This window comes from Phlebotomus papatasi, chromosome 2, assembly GCF_024763615.1.
Source record: "Phlebotomus papatasi isolate M1 chromosome 2, Ppap_2.1, whole genome shotgun sequence".
NCBI classification, from domain to species: domain Eukaryota; kingdom Metazoa; phylum Arthropoda; class Insecta; order Diptera; family Psychodidae; genus Phlebotomus; species Phlebotomus papatasi.
The window spans coordinates 95,349,736-95,374,552 of record NC_077223.1 but is presented as its reverse complement, the minus strand read 5'-3'; the positions used below and the strand labels follow the sequence as shown (position 1 = coordinate 95,374,552).

The 24,817-nt window shown below is 34.3% G+C and overlaps 1 protein-coding gene across 2 annotated transcripts in view; it reads right to left on the bottom strand.

Moving 5' to 3' along the window:
• Positions 1-24,817, bottom strand: part of LOC129802524 (semaphorin-2A) — a 610,443-nt gene that overhangs the window by 360,443 nt on the left and 225,183 nt on the right. The gene's annotated exons all lie outside the window — the stretch shown is intronic.

Genomic DNA, 24,817 nt, shown 5'->3' with positions numbered 1-24,817 from the left:
ATTGGTTAGAGCAATCGTCTAGTGTACGAGAGGTCTCCAGATCAAGCCTGGGTAAAAGTAGGAATTTTTGCTGTATTTTATGTATTTTTTATAAAGTGTATAGGGTAAAGTAGTACAAGTTGGACAATGGTACAAATTGGACAGGGTTTTTTTTTCTTGATAAATTTAGTACTTCATTTTTATTTGTATATTTTTAATGCTTTAGTTTTATAATTTGGTTCCTTGTGCTTAAAAACAAATTCGGTACTGTATTTATCAAGAAAAAAGTCATGTCCAACTTGTACTAGCGAATTGTCCGAGTTGTAACACTATGTCCAACTTATAACACTTTACCCTACATTTTAAACACGTCATTTTTTACATATTCTGATAATAAAATCCATACACATTCCAGTATTTTTTAATATTATTTTTCACAATAACCATTTATCTATTCAAAAACTTCTTTAAAGCACTCTCAAGATGCCTAAAATTTGTTAAGAAGAGGGTGTTCTATAATAACAGGAAATTTACATTGAACCAATTTTCCTAGGCGGATAGATAATGAAAAAACGTGCTTGTGAGGAAAACCTACAAGATCATCGTGATCAATTAGCGTTTGACATCCCCTTCGATGGGAGAAAAAAAATTGAAGCTTTCACCAATCGCGGTGACAAAAGGCAACCCAACCCTTAGGGCTTCAGGAGTTTGGGGCAAAATTATTTATCGTCTGCTCTATCATTACATGGGCTCACTTCTCAAGAGGCAGGAGAAAATCATCATCCGACCTCGATGAGGAGGAAAAACTCAAACAAATAAATTTGCTGCAATGAGACGATGGTGTGAGTCTGAATAAAAATGGGGATGAAAGTCAGGGAAATGGAGGAATGCTGTCGATTTTGGGGGGCAAAGGAAAATCCAACCACCCCCACAATCTTTGTGGGAGTTGGGGGGGTGGTGTATTGTCGAAGAAGAAGAAAAGAAAAATCAGGCTATATATATTCAACACTAACTCGATAAAAAGTAATCGAAAATTTTCGTTACGGAAATTCAATTTGCGATTTTTGATAGACCATTTTTCCATCTGCATGTGTATGTGGATCTTTCAGTCTTATTTGTACAATTGCTGAGGACTCACCCGAAGGGATAGGTTTAAGGGCTGTGAGTGGAATGATGGTGAGCATGAGACGGTGGATTTTCCTTGTTGTGTATCAATTGGACTTATGTCGGGATGGGTTTTGGATTGAAATGGATGGGATTGAGAGCATTGAAAGCTCCTGGGTCACACTTTGTATACCAGAGTGTCACATATTTTCTTCCTTTTTTTTCTGCCTTCATTCCACCATCCTACCATCTCTCCTAAATTCATCTCATTTATCTGAGTTTATCTCATTCGCCCTTACCCCCTTACCATTGTACTGTCACATGAGCTTTCTTTTTTTTGGACATTGAGCAAATTTGCGCATTGTAAAATACCCTTTGAGGATTTCACTTGCTTCCCTGTGTCATTCTGATGAGAAGATTTCTAGCTACTCACTGTCTGTCTTTCGATTCACTGACAAGGGGTGAATAATAGGATGGTGACATTTCATGTTGGACAGTTGTTATTTCTGGAAATGCTGCAAAAGCTCGAATATGGTATCAAAGTTTTCAGTTTAAAAAAATAATAAATATTTCAAAATTGGCAAAATCAGTATTTGCAATTTTAAAAGAAAGTAAGATCGAAAAGTACCAAATTCGGAATTTTTCTACAACATTTCAGGAGTAGGCATAATCTTTACGTGGCATAGTGACGTGAAACTTAACAGAAAAAGGTGACGATTAGTTTTTATCATCTGCAAAACTGTTTTTATCACTGCAAAAGTATTGTCAGAATTGGTGTTGTCTCACCGGTGACGGCCAAAATCTCGAAAAGCCAAAATTCCGAATGAGTTGAAATCCCGATAGCCAAAATCCCGAAAAGCCAAAATCCGGAAAGACAAAATTCCGAACGCCAAAATCCCGAAGAGCCAAAACCTCGAAAACCCAATATCTCGAGTGAGTCAAAATCCTAAAAAGCCAAGATCCCGAAAGCCAAAATCCGGAAAACCAAAATTCTGAACGCCAAAATCCCGAAAAACCAAAATACGGAAAGTCAAAATTCCGAACAAGAAAATCTCGAAGAGCCACATCCAGAAAGCCAAAATCCCGAAAGACCAAAATCCGGACAGCCAAAATTCTGAACGCCAAAATCCCGAAGAGCCAAAATCCCGAAAAATTAAAATCCGGAATGTCAAAATTCCGAACGAGAAAATCCCGAAAAGCTACATCCCGAAAGACAAAATCCCGAAAGGCCAGAATCCAGAAAAGTCAAAATCCGGAAAGACAAAATTCCGAACGCCAAAATCTCAAAGAGCCAAAATCCCGAAAAACCGAAATCTCGAATGAATCAAAATCCTGAAAAGCCAAAATCCCGAACGCCAAAATCCCGGAGAGCCTAAATTCCGAACACCAAAATTCCGAAAAACCGAAATCCGGAAAGCCAAAATCCAAAAGGCCAAAATCCCAGAGACCTAAAATCCCGAAAGCTAAAATCCTGCCTCACATAGAACAAGTTACAAAACAAATATTTATTTCAAAATAAGAACATAATTGCAAATGAGCTTAAAAATTTAAAGTTGATACCAGTTACCAGATACTTTTACAACGGAAATATGAGTGCTCTCATAGGGAGAAAAAGGTTTTCAGTGTCTATAAATACTTGAAAACTAGATTGTTTTCATTTAGTAACGAGAGCATTCTTTGTGAAAGTGAAAGTATTCAGGCACTTAAAGTTAATGATGTAATGAAATATATCAAAAGGTAATACATATAAAAATCAATTTATGTTTCGTAAGGTAATATTGCAGGTTAAAGTTAATGAAATTAAATTATAGCAGGACAATTGAACAGAATAAAATCGAAAATGAGTGAAAATGAGCGTACTGTCAACTTTTTAGACATTGAGTAATACAAAAGTTTGTCTTTTTACGTAAATAAAAAAATTAGCAAAAAATCTGAAATAAAATCGAAAAAGATAAGGGTTTATGTAAGTTTTTTTTATGAAGAAATTAGTTTATTGTTCCAAAAGCTTTCTACGAAAAGAATATTTTAGTTTCTTAAAAAAAAAACAATGAAAAAGCATTTCCGAAAAGCACTACTACTAAACTCTGACTCGACGTACTAAAAACGTAAATTGCATTAATTGCATTAATTTTGTTATCAAGTGATTTTAATCCTTTATGATTCCGACACACCTTTGAGATCAGGAAAATTTTATAAAGTCAAAATTTACTTCTCTCTCTTTCTCAAAAGATTTGCATAACTCTATCCTGCTCTTTCGGTCATAAAATTAGACTAAACTTAAATAAATTTGGTGTGATGTTCAAAAGACGAAGAAGAGTGCGAAAGAGTGGGATAAACTTATGCAAATAATTTGAGTAATAAAAGTGAATTTAGATTTGATGAAAATTTTTACAATTACTTTTGTTTGTAAACATGTTTTCAAAATTTTCTATGAGAGAAAGCAGACAACTAGATCTCTGTTTTATTCACTCTCATTGAAATGCCAAAAACATATCTATAAAATAAAAGTTACTGTGCGTTGGGCATAATGACCAGCGCACAACAATTTTTGTTTGTAAACATGTTTTCTAAATTGCCTATGAGAGTAAGCGAGATAATTAGATCTCTGTTTCAGTCACTCTCACAGAAAAGTAAAAAACGTGTTTACAAAACAAAAGTTATTGTGCGTTAGGCATAAGACTTAAAAAAAACATATTTTGGGATGAAATATTGACGTGCTGTAAAATATATTTTCAAAACATTCAAAGATTATTTTTGTTCAATTAATGAGAATTTAATTCTGAAAAATAAGGCCTTATTCATTTCAATCGGCCATTAATTTTTTGCTATTTTTCCCATCGATTCGAAAAATTGTAAAGAGCAGAAGTGAAGAAAAACCTATTCAAAATTTTGAATGATTACTTGAGCGTTTACAAATCACTTCGACGCTCCTTTGATCTCGTCTTTGTATCTTCGAAAATACTTATAACCGGCTTCTTGATATACTCTTACAATCATTCAATAATTTATCTATCAATTTAGATAATATCATCTCGATTTGTATTTACCATATTTTTAGGGAAACCCCCTTAAGAGGTTGATAACGTAAATAGTATTGAAATATTTTTGTTAAGTTATAAATGGTGTAGTTTTTTCAACCGACACATTTTAAAAAAGTTGATTAAGACTAAATTGAGAAAAAAAATTCTGACATTTTGCAGTATTTCTGACAGGGAATTACACTGCCTTATCAGCCCCTTGTCCTCTTCTCATTGTCTTGAGCTTTTAGCTTTAGACAATACGTCATGAGAATTTCCAAGCCGCTTGGTATGGCTTCCTGGCATAAAATCTAATAGTGTTAAATTAACCGTCATCTTCTTTGCCAATTGCACTGTTTGACACTGGAAATGAAATACAAAATCAAATCAAAGCACAGTGAATTAATTCAAGCACATGAAGGCACTTCCCAACTTCCGATTTGGTATGACTTGTGAGAAGCATAATGCGGGATCGAAATGAGGGTCTGAGAGATGAATTTCCTGTAAAAACACTGACATGCCGAAGAAGAAAAAAAATTCTTTTAGAGCTTTTCTTCTTTCTCTCTGGTATTTTTTCCCACCATCAAGTTTCAGAGATTTTTATTGGCAATTTTAAGAAACTCCCGCACTCCTTTCAATAGATGCTTTTTCACTCAGATGTAAGGATAAAAATGTGTTGTTTGAAATTGAAACCATTCAGGAGATTGAGTTCTTTTGCTATGTGGAAATTCTAGAGCTATGAGCTTATTGGTATTTATTGAAAAATATCTTATTTTTTAAAGTGAAAGAGGATGTACAATTGTTTTTGCTGGCGCAAAAACCAATAAGTAAGACGATCTGCAATGAGATTAAAAATCTCTTTTATTTTCCTTGGTATGTAAATCTCAGAATTTCAAACGGGCATCACAATCGTGTCGAATTTATCCACATATCAAATCCCTAACCAATTTTTCCAATAATACTCAAGTACTGTAACTGTGTTATCACACTTGCACATTAAAATTTTAATATGATTCACATTAATTGTCGCTAGTGAGAGTCCAAATGTGTAATTTGTGTGTTTGAATCATTAAATATTCAAAATTTGATCTATTTGTTGATAAAAAGGTAGACTTGGCCCGCAAAATTTGATATAAATTGATTTATAGCATTAATGCGAAAAATTAATGTGATTTTCTCTTTAATTTTTTAATATGAAAAATATTTATGCTTTAGGTAAATTTAAACTTATTTTTGCAGGCCAAGTCCACTTCTTTATCAATAAATAGAAAAATCCCAAATATTAAGTGACTCAAAGACACAAATAACATATTTGGACGCTGACAAGCGACAATTAATGTGAATCACATTAAAATTTTAATGTGCAAGTGTGATAACGCCGTAAGGATGCAAAGATGTGAAGGAATTCGGAGGCAAAAGCTCCGCTTCGTCTTTTTTGCTCCAGCGGAAGGTGGTGTTTAAAGAGCATCCAAAGTGTTCAGTGGAAGTTCAAATACCATTTCCCGAGATTGTTCTTATTTTTCCCGATCGATACATGCTGATTTCCCTATTCCCCCTCTCCCTATATAGCATTTTCTCTTACTTTTGGCAAAATGTTTTATTTTTCCTATACCGAGTATACTCCTTCTCGATTTTCCGTCCTCAGATTGAGGAGTTTCCGTGCGTCTCGTCTGGCATTCTGAAGCCCAAGAGCTTCGAATATACAAGAAGAAGGATCTCAGCCAGATTTCCGTTTTCATCTCAAACCACCATAGTTCTCTTTACCTCCCACACTTGAGTATAAATCTGTCTATTCGTCCGTGAAGTCGTAAGATTCGCAATTCGATCGGCTATCGTTTCTGCAATCGCTTTTCTCAATGCTAAAAATTCCCTTTTAAATCGAGTGTGTGTTCCTTTAGGAAAGAATGGATGTCCCGGTAAGTTTTATTGAGCTTATACTTCTTGTGATCTTAGTGATAAACGCCGGGAAAAATTTATGTAGCCCTACAATACTCTTTGTATGCTTTAAGTCACAAGTGTAGTGGCAATATTTATTTTATTTATTTATTTAAATGAAAAACTGCATTTGAAACTGTTTGTTTCTTATAGCCTCTACCTACACACTAGTAGATTTTTTTTAAATGCCTTTTTAAAGAAAATTTCCCCTATCCTTGTAGGCAGAAACGTCAGAATTTTTTAAAAAAGGGCAATTTTTGACGAAAATTGCTTCTAGTGTGTAGACACCATTAGAGGCGAAATTATAGGCAGGAAATTATTAGCATCCACCGCCGTCTCAGCGTTGGTGACCAACCTACTCCGGAGCTATACGGTGTAAATGCTCCTTTTTAGGATGTGTAAGCCAAGGAGGGGACAATATAATACAACAATATCACTCATTTTGATAGGGGTATCAATGGGTCAAGTGGTAGAGCACTCGCGCTATGATGCAAGTGTCCCGGGTTCGAATCCCCTTTAGGTCACCAGGAATTTTTCTGGCGTTAAAGGTGTTCGGATTGCATCCAGTGAGCTTCACTGCACTTGATTCCACGGACATGGGACTGACAACCCCATCCCTGTATAAGGAAAAATAATAATGGATGTCCCGAACTGCCCTTGTGGGAAGGCCTAGTTTCTCTACACTGAGAGAAATTCTAAAAAGTTAAAATGACATTCCAGAAATGTTTATTTTACCCTGCAGTATTGATCCGAAATCGGTGTAAATATTATGCTTTTAAGGTGTATTAGGGGTTAAAGTTACCCTTTTCCGTGTTAATTTTATCCTTAAAATGGTGTAAAATTAACATTAAAAAATGTTGATATGTTTTTACACCTAAAAAGTGTTAAAGTAACGAGGAAAAAAGTTAATCGCACCCCTGTTTTTTTCTCAGTGTATGGAACGTTGTGGCACCATTATTATTATTATCATTATTATTTTCATAGAGTAGATAAGCTGTGAACTTCTCGACTCCGCCCAGTAATAATTTAGGTCACTCCCATCTCTATCATTTTCCCCTAAAAAACCATGTTTTTCTAGGATTGCTCGAATACGCGTAGTGTATTCTGTTTTATTTTTGAATATATTTCAGAAATTACCCAGACGGATATTTCATCCCTAAACGAAAATACCGTTGAATCATTCCTAAAAAATGTTTTTCTGGGTCAAAGGTTTAAAGGCCTCTAGAAAGACTATTTCTCAACCGAATAGTATCGTATTTGGGCTTGTTGGAAAGGTCTTGGAATTCCTGACAAGCCTGAACCGATTGAAATCGGTTACAAATCGGTAAAGAATCAATTTTTATTCAAAATTCAGTTGTGTTTTACTCCTAAGCTATTTTGGGAAATGTTTTGAGTAATTTACAAATCGGTTCAGACCGATTGTGAACCGGTAAACTCAAGAAAAAAATTCCCCGTGAGAAAAACTCTGTGAAATGTGTGAATTTGTGAATACTATCCTTTTCCTCATGAATTGAAAGCAATAAAGAATTTTAATAGTGTAAGATAGGTAAATGAAGAGGAAGTACGTTTGTGGTATAGCATCTAAGTCACGGGTTCGAGCACTTCGCAAAACCTCACTGAGAGAAATCCGAAAAAGTTAAAATAACATTTCGGAAATGTTGATTTTACCCTGCAGTACTGATCCGAAATCGGTGTAAATATTATCCTTTTTAGGTGTATTAGGGGTTAAAGTTACCCTTTTTCATGTTATTTCTACCCTTAAAAAGGTGTAAAATTAACATTAAAAAATGTTGATATATAATTACACCTAAAAAGTGTTAAAGTTATGAGGAAAAAAAGTCAATCGTACCCCTGTTTTTTTCTCAGTGCTGGAACACTTTGCCACCCCTTTTTAGGTAATTTTTCTCCTTTTTTTGCTTTCCCAATTTATCGACAATTTCTGGCTTCCAGCCAATTTTTCAGAGTGTCCAATTTTTCAAACTATTTGAAAGGTATTAATTTGCATCCTTTTAAATAAATAAAATGAAATATCATGTCTTCAGAAAAAAAAATCTTTACATAACTATTGAAATAGCTGTGAGTTTTTACCCACGAACAAGGGATAGAAATAGTACAAAAGAAAAATTTCCTTCTCAAATGTCACCGAATTTTCATTTTGATTTGCCTGTAGATATTTAGAGGGTGGAAAAAGAAGAAAAAAAGCCCAAAATCAACTTTTCACTTTCCACAGTGTTTTACACACTCTGTTTTTCTTCACTATGAAGATTCATTGAACCATATCGAAAGATTAGAGCACTCAAACCTTTTACGGTGAAAAATACAGAAAAAAAAATCCACGATGAAAGTCCATCGATGGGACAAAAAAGAAGCCAGCACAATAGCATCAACATTGATCATTCAATGTTGAATATTGGTGGTTGAATTCCTCTCTTCTTCATTCTATTTTCGTTTTAAAAGCACAAACCTTCGCGAAAAAATTGGGGAGATTGGTGCCTCTTGAGCGATGTCGTTGACGGTTTTTTCTACAATTCCCATCCCATTCCCAATGTACTTTTCTTCCCGATTCTGCGTTGGTAGTATATGGAAATTTTAATGGAGAAAAATCCCGATGAGTCATCATCCAATTCTACAAGGTGAAATTTCCAAGAAAATACTCAATAGCATGGTATTTGCGCTTCACCTGGGATTCTTTCTTCGATAATTCGTCTCGCAGGAATATTAACCATGCAAATAAAAATTCGATTTCTTAAAGGTTTTCAGAAGAGCTTGAAAGCACATGAATTGAATGTACTTTAGGAAAAGTGAAATTTAGGACATAAATTTACTGACTAATTTATCCTTAAACGGCTATATAGGGTAAAATTTGGAATTCGGGACAGTTTGGAAAGTGGGACCAAGCAGTGTGGAATGTGGGACACCTCCCTCAAAACATTATAATAAATCAATTATTTTTTTACTTTCAATTAAAAGATTTTTAATCCTAATTTTGTGATTATTTGAGAAGTTAAAAACTCAAAAGGCGTTATGTTACAATCAATGAGTGACTTGCAAAAAGAATTTACAAAATGTATTGCATACGTGATGTTAGCAACCTTGACACGGTAGTCGTCATTTTCTCTGTCTTTTATGGAATTTTTAAAGAAAATATCAAAGTGTTTTGCTTAATTTTTCGGTAAAATTTGTGAATTATTTATACACTGAGAAAAAAACAGGGGTGCGATTACCTTTTTTTTCCTCATAACTTTAACACTTTTTAGGTGTAAAAATATATCAACATTTTTTAATGCTAATTTTACACCTTTTAAGGGTTAAATTAACATGAAAAAGGGTAACTTTAACCCCTAATACACCCAAAAAGCATAATATTTACACCGATTTCGGATCAACACTGTAGGGTAAAATTAATATTTCCGGAATGTTATTTTAACTTTTTCGGATTTCTCTCAGTGTGTGCGCAGTGAAAGATAAAGTAAATACATCCATTTGAAAGGTGAATAAAAAATATTTGTGAAATATTAAAGTTAAAAGGTGAGAAAAGTAATTTTATTTCGTGTTTCATTCAAAACAACTTTTGTGAAATCTTGGACAAGTTGTGTTCTGAGTTAAATCTCGTCAACGAGCAAGAAAAGGATCCTTAATTATCCGGAGAAATGACTGAAACAGCAGTAGCAACTGTTAAGCAGAAAATCACTTGGAGAAGAGTGCCAAATCTTTGTAGATTATGAACACCACTTTTTCTAACAAAGTGATCAGGAAAAATATCTGAAGGACCTGGAGAAAGACAAAGAAGAGCATCTGCAGTACTCATAAAGCAAGTGGAAGAGTAAATGAGCGGATTGAGTATTGAAATGTGCTAAAAAGTTGCATCCTCTTGTAAAGGTTTGTTGGATAGCACGGAATGTCTATGCGAAATTTACAGAACCTCATTTTTATGGGATGTCCAGGAAGTTCTTGGAATTATAGGATCCCTCAAGCGTCAGTTGGAAATAAAAGGGAGAAGAGGATAACATGAAGAAAGTCGGTCCGATGGGGTGTAGCAAGAATTGACGGAAACACTAGACCTTTCTTGACTTTCGCAATTTTATTCTTTACGACACGTTTCCACTGAGAAAAAAAAGAGGGTGCGATTAACATTTTTTCCTCATAACATTAACACTTTTTAGGCGTAAAAATATATCAACATTTTTTAATGTTAATTTTACACCTTTTTAAGGGTAAAATGGGTAAAATTAACATGAAAAAAGGATAACTATAACCCCTAATACACCTAAAAAGAGTATTATTTACACCGATTTCGGATCAATACTGCAGGGTAAAATTAACATTTCCGGAATGTTATTTTAACTTTTTCGGATTTCTCTCAGTGGAGGATAAGTGTCCTCTTCATCAGGTATCGAATTTTGTTGGGAAAATCACGTACAGGCGGGAAACGGTTACACTTTTTTGGACTTGGATCACAGATTGCACTTTCAAGTTCACCATTCGACTGATCGACACAGAATCTGACAGATCGACACTGACAGACACAGATCTGTGTCGATCAGTCGAATGGTGAACTTAAAAGTGCAATCTGTGATCCAAGTCCAAAAAAGTGTAACCATTTCTCGCCTGTACGTAATTTTCCCAACAAAATTCGATACCTCATGAAGAGGACATTCATCCTCGAAACGTCGTAAAGAATAAAATTGCGAAAGTCAAGAAGAGGATAACCATTCAATATGCAAGTATAACGCAGAAAAACATTAACCATAGATTTTCTACATATTTCATATAATATTTTATAATTAATATCACTGTGTCCATCTTTCCAAAAATTTTTGTCCCACTTTCCAAAATTTTGTCCATCTTTTCAAAATGTGTTGTTTTCTCGTTTGATTGAATTTTCTAATTAATTGGTCAAAACTTTTAATAAAACTGTTAGAATTCTGTCAGAATATTTCACAAGGTACCTAATGATGCAAAGAAAATGAAAAAAATAAATATTTATTTGGCTTAAAAATGCATTTGAAATTGAAATTTTTCTTAAGTGTCCCACTTTCCAAACTTTACCCTACGAATTAACATAAGAATAAAATTAATAAAAATTGCAGTTCATTCTGTCTCTACAAGCATTTTCGACACGTTCGTCAAACGAATTGTAAATCACGATATGGCAATTCAGCTGCAGACTTAAATGTGATCAACATTGGATTTTAGTATATCAAATGGGTTGACATTTTCAATTTCAACGGCTCATTGCTGAGGATTTTCTCTCAAATCGGGAGAATTTTACGCATGCAATATTCCATAGGAGATTCAACTATTCAATTCCCGTAGGATTTTAATAAAACTGTTTGAAATATAATTTTGCGATAAATTGAAATTGGCAAATGCTCAAAATTTGTGTGTTAATTCAGTGAGGTGGATGAGTGCAATAGAAAGATTTCCCTATAGTGTAGCTATATAGGTGTATTAAATGATTTTCATATGTTTGCACACGTGTAGTTTTGGGTGATTTTAGGTGGTAAGCAATGTCACTGTTGAAGCAGGAAAACGTTTCGTGGTTGTCTGCATTAAAATATTATATACTTGGGGGCTGCAGAAGCCACTGTGGGCTTGTGTTTTGGCATACCGAAAACTATTAAAAGTGCACACTCTGTGGGGAGCTCCTGGACGATGATGGTGAGAGATCACGGTGGGGTTTTTGCCTGCTGGGAAAATTAGTTTGATACAGTGAAAAGTTTTCTGCTTATGGTATTATTTTCCAAACATAAATTACCCACGGATGGGGCCCCAAAAAACTTCTCACTCACTCTCTGTAGTGGCGCCCAAAAATTGTGCAAGAAACAAGAAGGAAACTTGGACAACTTGTAATTTATTCCCAATGATTATTTATGCGAAACGTGCAAAAGTTTTTAATTGTTTTACATTTGAACAACTCTACCGTCCCTAATTGTTTTTGCATATTCCATCCATCGGAACCGACAAGGGGTTCCGTTTTTGGGAAGGGGGGCGATTGCTCTGTCGCTCCCCTTTTCAGGAAAATTCCACTCGATGGACGTGAAGATATTGAGGTCACTGGACGAAAGGGGGTGGTTTAACAAAATATTTTTCTTGAAGTTCAATTCTCATTCATGGGATTCCGCAATGTCTCCTCATCCTGCTTCACTCCCCGTAGGAAACAAATAAGGTTTTGTGAGAACTTCTCTATTTTTTTTCTCATCACCCTCCCTCAACATCGAAGAAATCTCCTTGCTCATTTTCTCATTATTCTCCAGCACTGAGACAAACCACATAATTGAGGCATGAGAATAAGAAGTAGAAGAGCAAAAAAAAAAATAGTCAAATAAATGTTCCGTGAAATTAATTTTCCGTTACGCTCAAAATCAGGAAGATATCGTGCAAAGGAGGATGAATTCTAAAAGTGGAACAATTCATTTTCAATTTAATTAATTTATTATTATTCATTGAAATGTATTTTAATGCCGCCTCGACAAGACATTACCATATAAGCGGCTCAGAGTGGCTTAAGATTGGAAAAGAGATTTATTCCTCAAAATCCTTTCCGCAAATCGCTTTTGTCTCCTGCCACATAGAAGATACTTTTGACATTCTCGTCAGACAACTCAAAATTATAATACACATCTTACATGGGAAGGTGATAATTTTCCAGTATTTGTGATGAAGTAACTACGTGGTATGATGACTTGGACCTATCAAAACATATCCGTAGAGAATTTTATATAGGGGAAAGTGCCCATGCTTTGCACGGTCCCAAGCTTTATATTGACTAAGTTTTTCCTATGTTTCTCAATAAATGTGACTTCGCAATATATTTTAAAAACAAGACACTTTCACCTAGTTTTTATAATTTGGGTGCGATGACTCATATTTATTAAAAACATAGGAAAAATTTAGTCATTATAAAGCTTGGGACCGTGTAAAGCATGGGCACTTTCCCTATTTTCTGGAGACATTTCTAAAAATTTCACACACATTTTCTCACAAAAATAGAAATTTAACTAAAAAAAATTTTTCCCATTAGGAAAGTTTTACCAAGCGCAGACATTGCTATTAACGTAAAATAAAAAAAAACAATCCACAAATACTATAAGTCAACCCCCTGGCAAGTTGCCTGAAATTTGAAGTCACTTTCTCATACTTCGATTTAAATTTATATGGGATTTTTCTTTGCACTCGCTACCGTTATGCTAAATATTTAAAAAGTGAGAAGTTTTTCCGTATTATAAGATACCTTTCCGTATGGAGGGATAAATATACTAAATTTTTGTATAAATAAATTTTTTCCTCGGAGCACTGTGAGCTGAGTCCGAGATAAATTTAGGAATTGGCTTCAAAAAGCTCTATATAAAAAGGCCAACTTGCCAGGCTCTTGCTTTAAGTTCTTTAACCCTTTAAATACGAATGGTACACCGGTATCCCAAAGACAAAAACTGGGTTTCCTGACTATTTAGAGAGCATAATAACTTTCTATAGTCAAAAATATTGTTTTTGTTTTTTCCCACACCAGTGTCCCACTCGTTCTTAAAAGGCTAAAGACTTGGTTAAGCACGAGTGGGACACCTGTGTCCAAAATCTGTAATTTTTAGATTTTTGTTTGAATACAAAGATTTTTGAAACAGCAAAGATTATTTCCTGTTAAAAGCCTTTTTCTATTTTTTTTTTAATTTAACGAAAGAATATTTTAACCGATTCAAAAACCTAACCAAATATCGTCGTGTAGTAGGACTGTTGAGCCTAGACAAGTTGGAGGGAGAAAGCCCGGTCTGACGACGACTTTTCTAAGCCAGCGGTATCAATCATTGTTCAGCTGAGGCTGTAACTTTGAGGGGTGTTATAACGACGGCTAACTTCAAGTTGCAATATCGCTATAGTTCCGCTAGATAGGAATTGTGAGTGCTCGACGAGTTTTTCCGAAGGCACAATCGGACCAGCTCCTTAGTCGGTCTTCACCAGTGAAGCGAAGAGGACGCCAGATTCGTGGCTCTCTTGGAATGGGCAATGGGGGTTCACGACACACTTACGACTTAAGCCGAGAGACAGCTTAATGGAAAATGATATAAATTCGGTTTAATCATTATTTCGAATACAATTACGCTAGGTCGTCTCTCGGTTAATCCTCAAGTCTGTCAAAGCCCTTACTCCCTCCATAAAAGTCCGAAAAGTCTTATCCATAACAATAGGTATTAATTATAGAGCATTTTCGGGCTTTTGGAAATACGAAATCTTTAGTAGATATTTTTGCAGTTATGGTTCGTTACTGGAATAAAATCTCCCTGCCTTTTGATGTAATCCCCTTCAATGTGTCTCGGATAAAGCTATCCTGGATGTTTTGTTATATTTCAACGCGCTATAAAAATCTTAAAATAATATAGTTTACTCACAGGAATTAAAAAAATATTGGTTTTGTATTATCTAATGATGAAGAATCGAGAAGTAAGACAAGGTAGGATGGGAACTCTACATAATTTTGTTACAGATTTGTTAACTTTCTTTAATTCTCCATTTCCTGGTTATTGTATCTAACTAACCGATGATACCATACATTTTTTCACAATCAAAATATCCTGATATAAATGTTCGTATAAAAGTCCTTTTGTTACAAGAAATTTGATATTTTGTGATAAAAGTTTGCTATGGAATGTGAGGGATATTCCATTCTATTTTGACCTTTTTCAATTATCCTCGTTGTATATTAAAGAAGTTGTTAATTAAAAGCAGATAGGAGGTTTCACCAGTGGGAATGTCCTTTTTGGAAAATAGTCAAGTGTGACATATACTCCTAGGTTCCAATATATGAATGAGAAATTCCTGTGTGATGGAGAAACACGTTGATTAGCATCACAGATTATGTGTGAGACCACAAGAGTAGAATATATTTGCATGGAGTTGCTCCTTCATCGTACCCCAACCACTGTATAAGAGCTCCACCTTTCCCAGATATTTTAATGAATATCATTGAGAATTTGCAAAATTTATTCTACTCTAGAAAATGTCTCAGCACATTGCTTCTGGAGTGTTAGTGGTTGGGTATTAAATCAAAGAAGCACAACAATGACATGCGAGATTCATTGAATTTCATGTAAATTTTCATGTTACCCATCTTCCTTTCCAACACGCTCATCTACTTTCCATATGAAAATAGAAATTGGCTATTGTTCTAAGCCAGTGTGAATGTTGAGTTAAAGGATTTGTGAGTGTTGAGAATTTTCAAAAAGACACGAGAATCTCTTGAAAATCCTCCAAAAGCTTCTTCACATATATACACTATATATAACTCCCATATGTAATTACAAGGCTTCTTCAGTTCTTCTTAATCTCTTCGCTTTTCTTCAAGGAGCTCCCCAGTGTTCCAGGCTCAGCCACAGACGAAGACATCACAAGGATCTTTCCCGCACAATTATTAATAATTAATTTTCAAGCTAAGACGCAATTCATTTCCATCTAATAGCACTTAATTGGATTGGAATGACAGACAATACCAATAATTGAATTTAATTTACCAACATTTTTCCAGGGATTTAGTGATTTCCACATGCGAAAAATTTAAATAATTTTCAAAATGAGAAAAACATCCTTAAAATTATGTTCTTCATTTCACACAACAAAAACAAAACCAAAAAACGTATGCGGATAATCAACAATAGGGAAATCCGGAAGTCGTCGGGAAGAGACAATCACTGAGGGAAACACATCAACTATCTCCAGAGCATTCGGCTCGGTCTCGAATTGAAAAATGAAGGCTTGGAAACCGATCCGAAAGCTCTGGAGATAGTTGATGTGTTTTCCTGAGTGATTGTCTCCTCCCGACGACTTCCGGATTTCCCTATTGTTGATTGCAATTAACGTGGTATAATTCCCACAATATGCGGATAATGCTTTTTTATTGAGGGTCACCGAAGACTGGAAGTTGATAACTTTTACCGTTTAAGTTCCAGAGCTGTGACAGGTTGGAAAAATGCGGATTATAAAATAACTGCTCTCTTTTGAGTTCGAGCAGGAAAAGTATAATTTTGTACCTAAAGTTTATCATTCCATTTTTACCGATGTGTCACATATAAGATTAATATAAATATTAAGATTTTCCGGAGAGAGAGGTATATAGTATGCAAATTCTCAAATGGAAAATCACGTGTGTTAGGAGGAGTACACACTAGTGGAGTAATACGATGAGTAAAATATTACTGTCCGTATTAATTGCTTTCTGAATCGTATTATAGGCAATTCGAGCAATTTTCCATGCGTGCCAACTGTAATTCGGTCAGTTTTCGAGCGATTGTATTGCTGCCAACTTTGCACGCAGAGGGGAAATGCGACAGAGAGGCAAGATTAGCATAAAACACTTGCTATCTCTTTTTTGCCATTCTCACAGTTCAAAAAGTATTAATCTTAATATTAATTTTTGAGGATTACTTTCTACGATCTACACAGAAAAATTTTTTTTGTAAAATTGTACGTAAATATTTGTGCATTCCTACTGGGGACATACGAAATACTCTTAAATCGTAAAACCGATTAAAAAGTTCGTAAAAGTTTGTAGATTTTGACAAACACTGTTCGTAACATTATCACTTGTTCTTCTACAAATATTTACGAACTTTTACAAACAAATATTTGAAAGTGAACCAAAAATACTCGTAAAGTGATCATCTTACAAACAATGTTTGTTAAAAGAGTAGAAAAATTTGCGAACTTCTTTGTATGTTATACAATTTACAAACATTCTGTAATTCCAAAATAGGAATTTCCAAACATTTTTGAACAATGTTACGAAATATTTTTTTCTGTGCACTGAGAAAAAACAGGGGTGCGATTAACTATTTTTCCTCATAACTTTAACACTTTTTAGGTGTAAAAATACATCAACATTTTTTAATGTTAATTTTACACCTTTTAAGGGTAAGATTAACATGAAAAATGGTAACTCTAACCCCTAAAACACATAAAAAGTATAATATTTACACCGGTTTCAGATCAATACTGCAGGGTAAAATAAACATTTCCGGAATGTTATTTTAACTTTTTCGGATTTCTCTCAGTGTGTATTCGTAAAGTTTAAAATTTCAGTTTTAGGATCACATTTTACTATTTGGTATAATTTTGATTAATAAATTTGGAAGCTTTCGACAAAGTTTTTTTTTATACTTGTTGATTATTAAGATGCCGACCAGAGTGTCCTTCTATCATTCCCATCCCTTTCTGTGTAAATCAATAAATTCCAGCATAAAGTCGGCCTTAGATTTCCTGTGATACATTAGGTTTGCATTTTCTCAATGACGAAAAAAATTCATTCAGAATGCAAATGCATTCCATGAATATATTCATTTGGGCTAGATTATTTATTACACTTTTAATTTACTCTGTACGTTAAAGGCATCAGTCCTGTACATTTTCGCCTAGTAAATCATTTTAATAACATAGGTTTTTTTTTTACCTCAAAATTATACATCAGATTTGGATGAAACCATATGATTGTCACCTCCAATCGGAATATGGGTGGACGCCCACAAAATTTTCAGTGAGATGCAAATTTGGCGGGATTGAATGGAGACAAAAAATATGTATAGAACCTCCCTGTTCATCACTTAAATTTGCAAAATTGTCCTGTTTCCATTTGAATGTGTAACAAAATTATCCCAGAATATGGGCGAGTGAACTCTCGATAAATATTATGCATATGTGGGCCACTCTCCGCCCACCCATTTCAATTTGCTAATTCAATGTATTCAGAAGGTTGACGCCAGTTGCAGGAATAGTGATGTGGAACTAATCAATATTCAGGAATCAATTTTGCGAATTTCCGCCTTCAATGTTGTGTCACACCATTCAAGATAACTTTGTATCTCCCCCTCAAAAAAACTTCCTTTTCACTCGGGTTAGACTCTAAAATACCTGTCAATATTTCTGTTGTCAATATAATCGGGAAATCTCCTAAAATATTTTCTTATTTAAATATAATGATTAAGATTTGAAGGATAAACAATTTTACTGAGGTAAATAATATGTTATTTGATCTAAGCCGTCTCTCAGCTTAAGCCGTAATGCCTTATACCCTAGACACGCTTACGACTTAAGCCGAGAGACGGCTTAGTGGAAAATTATGGGAATGTAGTTTAATCATTATTTCGAATACAATTGCGCTAAGCTGTCTCACGGCTAATCCTCAGGTCTGTCGAGGCCCTTGGACACTCCTACGACTTAAGCCGAGAGACGGCTTACCGTAATTATAATCAAAATAATGAGGCTATTTACACCGCCGCATTAAATTGGGATTGAACTGTTCCAAAATAGGATTTCGGATAATTAAGTTTTAATCTAAGGCAGTAATCTAAACGACTTCATTGAGGTCATTTAAACTGTCGTATTAGATTCTTACTGAGTTGTCCCAAAAACCGATTTTGGGACAATTTAATCTCAATCCAATCCGGAGGTCTAAATGGCCTCATTGATTTGATTAAATTCCCATCATTTTCCCACTAACCAAGTCGTTTACCGGCTTAAGCCGAGATTATTTTGCTTATAATTACGCTAATCCGTTTCTCGGCTTATGTCATAAGTGTGTCTAGCGTATAGGTCTCTGTAAGGCACTAAGGCCTCTACACACTAGTAGCAATTTTTCTAAAAACTGCTTTTTGAAGAAAATTTCCCTATCATTGTCAACGGAAACGTCAATTATTTTTAAGGGACCTTTCGACGGAAATTGCGCCCAATTGTAGCAATTTATGTTATTGACTCACACCGGAACATATTGGAGGGCCCTATATCGCCAGTTTCCTGGAGTAGAGCCTCATTGCCCACTCCCGGAGAGCCACGAATCGAGCTTCCTAAAAGCTTCACGGTTGAAGGCCAACAAAGGAACAGTTTCGCGTACGACTTCGGGATAATCCATCGGTTGCGCACCATGCCATCTATCGGCGATATAATGCCCTCTGAAGTTAGCCGTTGTAGCACCCCTCAAAGTCACCACCACAGCTGAACAGTGATTGGTACTGAGCATATTTCGACGAATAATTTAAATAATAGAAAATCGGTGAGCGTCGGGGAATGGGATAGCTTTGAAAAAGACGATACTTCCCAAAAGCTTTCGGCTTGGACTCTAACTCTAAGTCTTCCTCAGTGGTCAAATCTAGAATTTTCCTGCTTTGTCAATTGGTTTGGGGTTTCACTGTGATTGGTACTGTAGACTCAGAAGAGTTTTCGTCAGGACGGACTTTCTCCCTTTAACTCTACTAGGCTCAATAGTCCTACTACACAACGTGTAAAGGCTATTAAAATTCCAGTCCCTGTTCGTCGTTTTTCTACCGAGAGCGCCATCTTTTGGAAATTTCTGTTAAATTACTTTTAAATTAGCTAGTTGACTGCATACGTAAAAATTTTCTCACTTTTATAAGGACAACTATACAGTAGACTCTCGCTAATTCGACTCTTTTAAGATCGGGCTACTTTTTAATTCGGGCGGCAGTTAAATTTGAAAATGAGTTCATTGAGAATTTTCAAGTTATAATTAGTTTCAAGTTATTTTCAAGTTATGATTATCAAATGAAGCAAATATGCTCAAAATTGCTATGGTTTGTCTTAATTTTGATGTGCTTTTGCATTATTAAGGGATTCGGTTGACATTTCAGTCCCAAATACCCAGATTTGAGAGTCTTCTGTATAGCATAATCTCAAGGTAATCAAACTATAACTTGGTTTTAGAAAAAAAACTAATTTAACTCTTCAGGATATAAGCAATTATATATATATCAATGGAAAAGATATTTCTACTGCTTGTTTCGGTGTCTAGGTAATTGCCTGAATTAGATCGGAACATAGATACGTTCTTAAAAGGCCTTGACGTCAGCTATAACGTACTAAAATATCAGCTCGATCGGATGAAATTTTCACAGCGACGGAACCAAGAGCCCCATAAATAGATTATAAGAATTTTAGTTCTATATTGCTTTATTTAGAGAATTGTAGAAAAAATATAGAGCATAAAAGGTTTTTTGGGAAATCATCATAATTTTACCTTATTTTGCTATATGGGATGTGAACTTCTCTTAAAATAGAATTTTTTCTAAACACCTATAATTTTCTTCTCATTTCCACTGAAACTCATTATCACAAGAGAATGTTTCATAAATTTGCTTTTAAAAATTCTAATCAGGCCTTAGAGGATGTTGTTAAAATTAATGTTTCAAGTTTTATTCGGCAAGTCATCAAAAGTCCCCACAAATATCCTGGATTCTTACCATTATTTCCTCCTTTAAATTTGAGTGGTAAATTTCTCAAAGTAAATGAAGTGATTACAAATTTCTCGCCATTTTTTATTACCACCATAAACGTCGCTTGAGAAACTCTTCAAGATTATTATTTTGTTATATCAACTCATGAAGATTCTGTCTTATCAGATAGTGTAATTTTGCGAGAATGAAACTGTTTGCAATGTAATGTTTAATGTCTTGTGATTGCAACAATTTTGGCCATTTTCACAGTCAATGTGATGAAGTTTTTGGTAAGTAAGATCTCTTGTCCGTTTTGGACTACGTTTTGTAGGGGTGTTCAGGGTGCGTGGAGACAGTCAAAGGGATTGGGACAAAAGTGCTGTCGACACTATCAACCCTCACGCATCAACCGCACGATGACGCAATGACAATAATCTTCATCATATTTCTGTTGTTTGTAATCAAGAACGCAAAATTATCCCGATTTAATATCCTGGGTGCCTTACTCATCCCTGCACCTCCTCCAAACAATTCACACCGAAACTCACCCACTCTCGAGGACTCATACACATTGTAGATTGTGGATGATGACTCTGTAATGTGATGTTGTCGGGTGAAATTTCTCTCACCCTCTCGAGCATCTCACTTTAGTCATTAAATCTCTCCGGGAGTGCCACAATTTCCCCATTGTTCCTCCAACCATCACCCTCGTCAATCTCACCCAGAGTGAAGCTGAGCTTTCTGTCCCCGAATGAAGTGGATCCCATCATATTTACAACATATACACACCTAGAAAGAGAAGAGATGGAAAATATTCGTCATTCCTCAACAGCATCAACTTGTATCATGAGTACGCTAAGAACAATTCTACTGAGTGTTATGTATTAACTGTAAAAACTCTCGCTTAATTTACTAAAAAAAATATCATTGTTTTATTTTCCAGCTCAAAAGATGAGCAACTTTTGTCCTAGTTTTCGATGTTTTATGATGTTCAAAAAATAACGTCAGAAAATTTAGGGAAATGAGAGGACTTTTGAGTAAAAATTTAGGGAAATTTTGAGAAAAAAACTCTTTATTTTCTAAAGGTTTATATTTTCTAAATAACAAGTATAGGGTAAGTGTGCCAAATTTCGGCCAGCTTGCAATTTCGGCCACCTTTTTTGTTTCTCGAATTTCCATAAACTTTTAGATTTTACGTACTCTAGAGATTATACAGTGCAAAAGAATAACAAAAAATGTAGCTTCGATAAACTAGATGACGTGAAAAAGATATTGGAAGAATTCCGGAAGGGCAAGGAACTATGAGAATGAAGGTGGCCGAAATAGGGCACCAAAGCTATGTCTATATTTTTATTCATTTTAAAATGTATTAAGAATGATTTCAGAGTAAATAAAGACGGTAAACTCTTTACAAAATTCCAAACAACACTCTTTCAGAAGAGGGAATAAAAAAAATCAATTTGTATTTAAAATATTACATTTCAAACTTGAGACTTTGACGCTTGCATGCAACCATGCCGAAATTTGGCACGCTTACCCTAATAGCAGTGATTTTTAAAGATGCACCAAGTCAAGATCTTTGAACATACAATTTTAAGTAAAAATTTTCGCAATAATATTGTTTATTGATAAATTACAATAGTTAAGCCAGATGACCAAGCCTTAAGTATGAAACCTATACAAGTTTCGGTCATATTCTTTAAGGTTTCAAAAACGAAAGGTAAGGCTATCAGGCTTCGCACATACTGTAAGGCCGGGTGACTTTGACACCTTCCTGTTCGTAAGCTTTTCTTTACTTCTAAAGGATGGTCTTTGCCGATCCAATCTACCATGTTTGATCGGTGAGAACCGTTCTTAAACATTAGAATTAAAGAAAAGCTTACGAACAGGAAGGAGTCAAAATCACCCGCAGGAGACAAAGTCATCCGCAATTATGGAGTACTCTAGCTTCGATCTCGTCATATTTTTCCTATATTCTTTTAATAAATTTGACCTATTTGCTCAGGAAATGTGCGACTGACTTAAGAAAGACTATCTATTAAAATATATTGCCACCAGGGCAAGATCAGGTAATGCGGAATCATGTGTATTTTACAAATTTGAGATTTTCTAAATATTTCAGACAGTCAAAGGGAAATAGAAAACCACGAAGAAGTACAAAACTTTCCACTCGAGAATATTAAATTGTATTCTCGGTATTTTCTGGATAATTTGGAGTCAAGAAACACGGTCCAGACCTTTTTCAAAAACTTCTCTATTTTCTCCTCTTACGACGTTTCGGAGATTGGTTGTCTCCTTCCTCAGGTCTACAATCATTCTGTGTCAAAACCGCCCAAATGGTGACATCGTCCCAGAAAGTGATTTATGAAGTCCAAGCCTATGTAATTGTCCAAGTGATTCCCCAAAAACCTGATAAGAAATTCCCCATACCAACCCATGTAAGTCCTTCATAAAATTTAGACAATTTGAAAAGAAAGGAGGAAAAAAATCCTATATATCCTATTTTTGCCCATAAACATTGTAGGCCTGAGGAAGGAGACAACCAATCTCCGAAACGTCATAAGAGGAGGAACTAGAGAAGTTTTTAAAAAAGGTCTATACCATTCGAGAATACTTCTTCGTTGTTTTTTTCCTTTTGCCAACTAAAATTGGTAGGAAATCTCAATGTTCCAAATTAGACATGATTCCAATTTACTCCATCTTACCCTAGGTTAGATTTATTAAAGTAAAATGGAAAAATATGAAGTGTTCGAAGTCAGAGTCATTTAGCGTAAGCCTGAAAGCCTTCCGCTAATGGGTTTGTTAGGTTTGTTAGAAATAGTTCAATTTTTGATTAAAAAAAATAAAATATTTCAAGAATCTTATCTTAACTTAAAGAATTTTATATCTTTTCACGTTTGTAAAATTAATAATCTTTTAACAATACCTTTACTTACACATAGCAAGAAATTTTAATTTCTCTAAAGTTAATATTTCCCACATTGCCCTTTTGTAAAAATACTGAAATATTTTTATCTTTTTGACTTAACATTCAATGAAAGACAAGTTTTTCTAATTAGTTTTACTAGGATAATTGTCATGCAAAACAAAGCACAATAAAGTAAACTACTAAAAATTCCGTATTCTATTTTAAAAAGCCTGGCTTTCAGAATAAGTGCCAAAGTCCAAAACTATTTTGATATAGAAAATTGTACAGTCTTTTTATTAAGTTTTTAGGGTTGACTCACCACTTCTCGCCAGTGCCCCACTTTTCGCCACTTATATTGAAATCGCTATTTTTCGCGATTTGTTAAATAAATGGGCCAAAAATTTCTTTGTATTTTTACTGCTGCTACGTATAGAATCGAAAAATAATTATTATTCATTTTGGATTTACGATTTTAAGGATTTTTTAGAGTAATATTTTAAGCAAGTGCATCGAATCCAATATTTATTACCTAATAATACTAATTGTCATCAAATTTTCACCAAGCAAGAAATACCTTCTTGGATAAATGATTTGTCTATTGAATATTTAATTAAACTAGTGGAATACATAAAATTTGTATTTAGTTAATTAATATTTCATTTTATATTATTTTTATATAAAAATAAGGTATGGCGAAAAGTGGTTATATTTTAGAATGATTTTACCACATGTCGCCATCTCTTTTCAATAGGCGACGCTAACTTCACTTCGTATATTGTTTACTTTCTGCAATAGACCTATAATTTGATTTAACAAATAAAAGTGAAGAAAAATCGTTTAAAGTGAGTAGTAATAAGGTGATCATGACGGAAAAGAAAGCTGAATGTATTCTTTTTATAACATTGCCTAAAATAATCGAGTTTGAACCTTTTTAAGTGAGTGGCGAGAAGTGGTTACAAATCTGGCGAAAAGTGGTGAAAAGTGGCGACGAAGTGGTTATTTTTGCACTGTTAATAAAAATCAGTTTTTAGGTACTTTAGGTAGTTTTGTGTCAAATTTGAGTTATTTTGTAATAAAAGTTCAAAGCTTATAATAAAATTATTTCCTGTTCTTCCTAAACATGGCGATACGTGGTTTCTCCACCTTATATAAGGCTTTCTTTTTGTAAATTTTGCACTCTTTAATTATTTTATGTAGAACGGCATACTTTAAACAAATTTTTAGCAATATCATTAGAAAATTAGTCATTTAATGCAAAGTAGGGTCCGGCACCTTTGATTTGAAGTAGCTTTAAAATGAGGCATTTTCTTTATTTTTGAACAGAACTGAAACCTTACCATAATTTTAACTCCAAAAATTAATTGTAAGGAAAAATTGTATGATGATAAAGCTCAGTTCTAAATAAAATTCAGAAAAAGCCTAGTTTTAAAGCTGACCCAATTCAAAGATACCCTACTTCCCCCTAAATGAAAAAAAGTTTTTGTTTGTATTGTACAGGCTAATAAAATCAAAAATGTTTACATCAAATATGTTAAATATTATTCAAAATGTATTATTTTTTTTGTGAAAGGTACTCATTTTAATCGTCGTTTAATCACATTTTGTGTATTTAATTTTACCCATTTTACACAAATAAACTGAATTTCGTTCAATCAATTTTACGTTTT